Raw genomic sequence first — 6,810 nt, 5'->3', positions numbered from 1 at the left:
TTCTCCCCCAAGGTGTCAACTGGTTCTATCAAAGAGGCCTCCAACAATGGTGACTCTTGTGCCACACTAGGTATACTAATGTGATCCTCGCACTCCCACGTTTCCTCTACCTCATGTTCAATCTCCTCCTCAGGCCCCTGATGTCTGAGAGTAGATCTCCACCAGCAAAATCGTCTCCTTGACTCATCCTCTAACTGTCTCTAGCCTGCCTGCTCCTTTCCAGGAGATTTGGTGCCCTGATTCTGTTTACTCTCCCCACATAGTGTAGATGGTTGCACTCCCATGGCTTATGCACCTCTAGTGTCTATGTTGTAAGGACAAAGATGGATCTTGGCTAACACCTTCCTCAACTGAGCCAACCTCTCATCACTCCAGTGTATTCCACCCCAAAATCCCTGCATATTGAATCTCCCTTGAGCCATGGGTAGTGTACGGTGTAACTCGTCAATGTGCATACATGCCCAAATCTTCCATGATCGTATTGGTTACCCACAGCTAGGCCAAGATCATGCTCTGATACCACTGTAATGTTCCTAAATAGGAATTTAAGTGATAAAACAATTAAACAAACAGTGCAACAATGGAAAATTAAAAACATTTCGCAAACACCCATGAAACATTGTAATACTAGAACTGTTGAGCCATATATTATGAAATATGAGAGCATGAGTACAATATATAAATGGAGTAGTGCACTTGAACTTGTCTCAAGGACAAGATGGACCAAACCCAGGTGGTAGAATAGTTGGAAAGATGATTGTTCAACAACTGCTCTACTATGCTCTGCGTTGTCCTAGTAAACCACTGATCTGCTGACGTCGGCCTATTGGAAAGTGCCCAAAAACTGCCCAGAAAACATTGCCTCTTTAACCTTAGACTCCTTGGACAAAACCCAGAAGGGAATTTCTCTAATTTTGACTTTATATTTTCGGCCTCTTGGGAGCTGCTCTCCGGCTACTACTGCCAAATTCAATTTGCAGGGAACAGCCTACAAATCCACCTAGAAACACCCCTCAAATGTTGCTTTCCCGTATACTATTTGATCCCTTGCCTCCCGGTTGATCCTTGGCCCTGATGGCTGCTCAATCAAGCCCCACGAATTTGCTGTTGGAGGCCATTGTGCTGTCTCTTTGCCAAGAAATGTATACTATTGTGTGTACTAGCTAGCTGGCTTCAAAACACTGATAAAATACCCTCAGTCCTCCACCTTCCTTACTCCTGGAAACTCCCAGCAAGTGAGGGTCTCTTGGCTGGCTAAATCAACCTCTGCATATTTCTGGCTACCAAGAAAAAACGTAGTCCCTTCCTTTGTGTGGTTGGCGGAGCTGTGAATCACTGTTGGAAACTCTTGCAATCTTTATGGAAAAACCTCCCTAGGCGGGCATAGATGGCCCTCGAAAGTACAGGTTTAATCTTCCCTACGAAGACTCATGGCTAAACAGTGGGTAGACTCACTAAGAAGCAAAGCGTACAAGAGTGAGTTTGTTTGTCAAATATTCAGAATGAAAACAAAATGAGAGCTTATCTCTTTTTATAACTCCTTGGGCCCCCTTAATCTCATGTGGGCCCCTCCATCCACCCATTCGATTTTCCCTCCAAGCATATCAAATGGCTAATTCGAACTCCAATGTGGGTGGCCCCCACATTCCACTAGCAGCTAAATAAAGTCAATTTGGACCCTAAGTCCCTAAGTCAAAAGTGTGGGGTTCTCTTCCTTAGTCAAAAATGTGCAAAATTGTGTAGCAGCACCCTATTACTAATGTGTTTGAGAAGGTACATGACACATAGCCATTTTTCCTCCAATATTATATCACAACCACCCATGTTGATGGCATGTAGATGTGTTTTTAATAGTCTCCCATCTAGAGTTTGGCACTTTTAACATCTACTGCCACATTTTGTCATATCTCTATTAAGGATCATGATTTTGAAGTTCTACATCGTGTGTACAAAATAGTGAATTTGTTCTATCACTTTCTTGCGAATTAAATTGTGAGTGCTACCACTATTAACTAGGACTATAACTTTCTATGCTTTATGTAGCTCATCAGTTTCGAGGTTTATGGAGTTGAAATGACTAAGGATGAGCGTTAGTGTCCTTATCTTGCAATGCCAATGTTTCTTTACTAGTTATGTATTAAATCAAGTTTTGATTGGTCTTATCAATTTGGAACAATTTATGTTTTTTACACACATGACCTAAAACATATTTTTCATCACAATTTTTGAAAATTTCATGTCTTTGGTATTTTTCTATTTATGTTCGAGACAACCTTTGTACTTTTAAGAGATGAGTAAGAGTTCTGCTTGGTGAATTTCCTTGGGGAGAATGGGTGTGGAGTTCTCCTTATTGACTTAGATTTCCCTATACAAGTGGTTTATTAGCTATACAACAAGCACCATAATGATAGATAGGCATCCACTAGGCTCAACAGTTTTCTCCATGACTTCCTTTGATCCTTATCTCATGTTGGACATAGTTCCACATTATTCGTGCTAGTCTCAAACACTCTAAAAAAACAACAACCAAACTAACCAAGATGTAGAATAAGAACTCAATCAAGAATAACATCATGGAATACTATAATATGTGTAAATATACTTTCATCTTCATCCCTTCATTTTCAAAGGTGCAATCTCTCTTGGTTTCTCAATCTGCTTTCTGCTCTTGAAGCAAACTATGTTCCCTTCCACCATTTATGCCACCATCTTCAACGCTTCTTTTTCTTTCTTTAAGATTCATCATCTACTCATCCATTCCTCGATCATCAAGGGGAGATGGGCATCGTCCCATGCCCCTCACCTCTATGTCAAATCTCATAATTATTGTCAAGTGGTGGTGGCTCAATTAGGTCAAAACAACTCCAATAATAACTCTAGGAAATTTCATGGATTTTCAAACAAGCAAGCTCCATATTCCCTCAAAACTATGGATTTTTGGTGTCCTCTCCTCAATCCATCCATTTAAGTTTGCACTTAATTCTTGAGTTTATAGTCTAGCCGCTTTAGCTAGTCATGACTCTTACATTAGTAGTACACAACTATGTATACAAATTATAGGGGTAACGAAAAAAAATTGTTGCAATGTTCAAGTACTCAAGGGGTCTTGGTCATAAGACAAATAATCAAGTAGAGATATATGGTCTCTAGTAGGGACTTGTTAGCCAAATAACATAAAGTCAACACACTTATTGTTATGGGAGATTCTCACCTAATCCTACATCATCTCGTCAAAGGCTCCCTCGTAAAGGAGAAATATATGAAAAGCATCATGAAAGGAATCAAGAAAATTGTCAAATACAACCCATCCATAGCATATTTCCATGTCTCTATAGAATTCAACAGAGAAGTAAACAAGTATGCCAATGAGGGGCATAAATTAAAGATAGGCGAGTTAAAGATTAGTGGCCAAATCAAACCTGATATAATTCCCTAATGGAAGATTAAGTCTATTTCAAAAATTCCTTGGTAGTATTGTGTGTTGTAAATTTGTGTTTTGATGGGGCAATATTGTAAGTTATTCACCTACAAGGCCCCTCTTTTATTGCTCAAATATATTCTCCTCAAGAAAATTATGTATTTCTATAAGAAAGGAGAAAACAATTAGAATTTTTTTATGAGTTTGTTTCAAACCAAACACATAATTATATAATACAAATACTTCTTTCTGATTAAAAAAAAAATCTCCATACGATGAGAATTGATTTGATTAAAAAAAAAATTTCCATCTTGTAATGCCAATTTTTCTTCTTTATTTATGTCTTCTATTGAGGGTTGATTTGTCTTACCAATTTGAAAGAATTTATGTTCTTTGCACCTATGACTTGGAGCATATTTTTCATCACAATTATAACAAAGTCCATGTCTTTGATATTTTTTCATTTATGTTGGAGACAACCTTTGTAATTTTAAGGGACAACTACTTGGTGAATTACCATTAGGAGAATGGGTGTGGTGAATGAATTCTAGTGTTTTTTAAGCATTAATCACCATCTCCGCATCTAGGACCCTCACAATTTCTCCTAACCATATAACAAGACATTACAAATCAACTTATTATTGAATCTCCTCCTTGGCGCCAATAATGAAACATTCTTTATAGAAGGAATCAGTGTTAAGTTCTTTGTATGGACGGTTATTTCTCAAATGATGCTCTAAAGTTGATTATTGAGAAAATATGGTGTAAACTGATAAGTTTCTCTAGTTTTCATCATATCATTAGTAATACTTTCAAGGGAGAAGCAATCCTGGTGTGGCTCAATGTGTTGTCGACCCCTATGTTGTTATACTGGTATTCCTTGAGCTAAACTATTTGACAACTTCTCATTCAACCCCCTATAAAAATTCTCAATTTCCTTTCAAATATTATCCTCCAAATTAATGACTTTCCACGTTGGTTAGTATTTATGAAGTAAATAGGGTTTTCATATTATTCGATGAAGTATGAGGATGTTTATAGTTATTCTCCTTCATGGATGAGCTACCTCTCAAGTGAATCCATACATGTTCTAGCCCCACATGATTGTGTACTTCCCCCCTATGCACCATTATTCCATCATAGGTCTTTCTTGTAATGTCTTTTTATTAGTAATTGAAGCTCTCTTTTTTAATGTGGAAAGTGATGTTCATATCAAGCCCTTACAAGATCCAACTATCCCTACAACTTGAATTTAAATGTTCACGAACATGGGAATGCCTCTCACATCTACAAAATAGATTATATGTATCTATCACATTTATATTGTTTATAATGCTAGTGGTCTCCATTTCTCTTCCTAGGCAACCCCCCACCCTCCTCTCTCTCACCCCCCTACTATTCTACAATCAAGCACTTGGGTAAGAAAAACATGATGTTTTTTGGCTATATAAATGATTCAAACCTCACACATCATGGGGCAACTAAAATCACCTCAATTTCACTTCCCTATGGCATTTGGGTGACCATATACCTATTCATCATTTCCTCATTGTTCACATATACCTATTCAAGGAATTATATATACAACACTACCTCATTGTTCACATACCGTGAATACTTCTGCAAAACATTTAATCTACCCATTCAAAGAAAATTTACATATAAACTAGAATTTTGATTTTAAAAAGTTCAAATATTTGAATCCTCCTGTCTCTCCTGTCTTCTCAAACACAGTAACACTGTTTACTACATACAAATCAAATTTCCAATCCTGTCTCCTCAAACATTAGCATTACAGTGTTTACGAATCAAAATTTCAAATTTCCAATTTCCAATTTTAACCAGTAGACCACTCTCAATCTCTACCAAATGAAATCAAAAGTGAATGCATTCCCTAAATCTCTTACCAGAGAATCCAGTCACAACAATGCAAACCAAAGTATGTCCTCACAGACCAATCAAAATGCAAGCAAAATCAATCAAAACTGCTTTGATGACTTCCATTAATAATAATAAGGCCGATAGCGTATGGGGCGCCTGTATCTTGGCATCTTCCCATACCCATACCCATAAATTGGAGGGGGGGCGTAATAATAAGGCAGAGCATAGGGATTGAACCTTCGATTTCGATAACGGTGCTGCCCCATTCCTGGAACATTTGTCCTTTTCAATGTAATCTTTAGTTGCCGATTATGAAGTTCAGAGTTATTCAGACGAAGTGCATTTTGAACAGAGACAGCATCCAGAAATTCAACATAAGCAAACCCTTTTGGCTGACCAAACTTGTCAGTTTTAATAGTAACCCTGTTAACTGTCCCGCATGACTGAAAATGACGCTGCACTTCCTCTGGAGTGTAGGAGTAATCAACATTTCCAACAAAAATAGAACGCGAATCCGCTTCTTATCTGGCACTGTGGGGATCTGCATTTCTTGAGCGATCTTGGCCTGCATTTATCTCAGGGCGGCTGCCTCTTCTTCAATTTCCTGTAGCCTTTTCCTCGTCACATCCAACTCTTTCTCATTAATGCCCATTTCAGTGTCTTCTGGTTCATACTCTGGAATTTCCCCGCCATACACTTCATGCTCCTCCATTGCTAGCATGTCTGGGGTAACTTTGTCGTGTGCAGGTCTTTCTACAATATGGAGATGAGTTTATATGGTTTTAATGAACACCATTAATGGAAGTATTTGCTTGCCACTGTAACTTTGTCGTGTGCAGGTCTTTCTACAATATGGAGATGGGTTTATATAGTTTTAATGAACACCATTAATGGAAGTATTTGTTTGCCATGGCCGACGTCCATGGATGGAAATGATTTGTCAACGTGGATTTCCGGGTGGTGTTTTTTTGGTCTTGCTCTCTTTAGAGTGTTTTTTCGTCTTGTTTGCCACGACCGACGTCCATGGACTTCCGGGCGGTGTTTTTTTGGTCTTGCTCTCTTTAGAGTGGTTTTCTGTGTCGATGCTATAATGGATGTTATTTCTTTTATCTGGTTTCAAATTTCAGTGAGATATTTTTAGATCTTTCATCACATTACTCCAATAAATTACCCATTCATTATCTATATATATATATTAAATTACCCATTCATTATCTATATATATATATATATAAGAACGTGTACTTTAATATAGAGTAAAATGTCAATTTGATAACCAAATAAAAAAATCTAAAATGAATACATAAAATAAAGAAATGCAGACTTCTACTCTTCTAAAATATCAAAATGAATTAAATTAATAATCAAAATAAAAAGCAATAAAAGACATTGATAACTAAATAAAAAAATATCTAAAATGAATACATAAAATAAAAAATGCGACTTCTACTCCTTTAAAATATCAAAATGAATTAAATTAATAACCAAAATAATAAAGCAATAAAAGACAT

General features: G+C 37.1%; 1 pseudogene; it reads right to left on the bottom strand.

The window, feature by feature from the left end:
* Positions 1-5,421: 5,421 nt before the first annotated feature.
* On the bottom strand, positions 5,422-6,011 carry LOC149140564 (polyadenylate-binding protein 2 pseudogene; annotated as a pseudogene).
* Between the last annotated feature and the right edge of the window lie 799 nt (positions 6,012-6,810).

Source organism: Pinus tabuliformis, chromosome X, assembly GCF_031772625.1.
Source record: "Pinus tabuliformis cultivar Carrire ecotype Pingquan chromosome X, CPIR1, whole genome shotgun sequence".
NCBI classification, from domain to species: Eukaryota; Viridiplantae; Streptophyta; class Pinopsida; order Pinales; family Pinaceae; genus Pinus; species Pinus tabuliformis.
This window is presented reverse-complemented; position numbering and strand designations above follow the sequence as displayed.